The 741-nt window shown below is 48.6% G+C and overlaps 1 pseudogene; it reads right to left on the minus strand.

The window, feature by feature from the left end:
* Nucleotides 1-364: 364 nt before the first annotated feature.
* On the minus strand, nucleotides 365-530 carry LOC144508144 (U2 spliceosomal RNA; annotated as a pseudogene).
* Between the last annotated feature and the right edge of the window lie 211 nt (nucleotides 531-741).

Genomic DNA, 741 nt, shown 5'->3' on the forward strand with positions numbered 1-741 from the left:
GAAACATCACAATGCCCGGCTGATTGACAGCAGACCAATAGGAGGAGAGGAGGCGGGACTGGAGGACCGAGCAGGAGCAGCTGGTCCTCCAACCAATTGGAGTGAATGAGAGGCGGAGCTAGGAGTGGAGCATGCGCAGTCAGTAATTGCAACGGAGATAAAGGCCAGGCTGAGGGGGCAGTGGGGATCCGGTGGGTGGGTGGGCGCAGAGGCTTCTTTTTTTTTTGTTTTATTCCAATTCAATCAAATCAAGTCCAATTCAGAGTCTCAACAAGTTGAGACATTCCTGATCCAAGCTGACAAGACGGGGCTCTTACCTCCTATCTTGGGCTTGATCTACATGAGCCAAGCTGATTGGAGTAGGCATAGTTCCTCTTCCAAGGCTTGATCTCATTTGCATCATAGCCAAAAGGCCGAGATGCCGTTTTTAAAAATAGCTTCACATGAAGCTAAAATGTAACCTAATGACTTCAACCAAAATCAGCATGTTGATACCACACTTGATCTTAGCCAAAAGGCCGAGAAGCGATGTTCATAAACCGCAAACCCCGAAAAAGAATTTCCCGGTTGTCAGTTCTCCCCTTTTCCATCGAGCACGGCCTTACATTTCTCCCAGTTTTAGACCCGAGTTGAGCGCCGCCATCTTTATTGGGGGCAATATGTTGACGAGCGCATGCGTCCTAACCATCTTTGCAGGGGGCAATGTGGGAACAACTTGTCCATTAAACTGCTTCACACTGA

Source organism: Mustelus asterias, chromosome 19 (assembly GCF_964213995.1).
Source record: "Mustelus asterias chromosome 19, sMusAst1.hap1.1, whole genome shotgun sequence".
Classification (NCBI taxonomy): domain Eukaryota; kingdom Metazoa; phylum Chordata; class Chondrichthyes; order Carcharhiniformes; family Triakidae; genus Mustelus; species Mustelus asterias.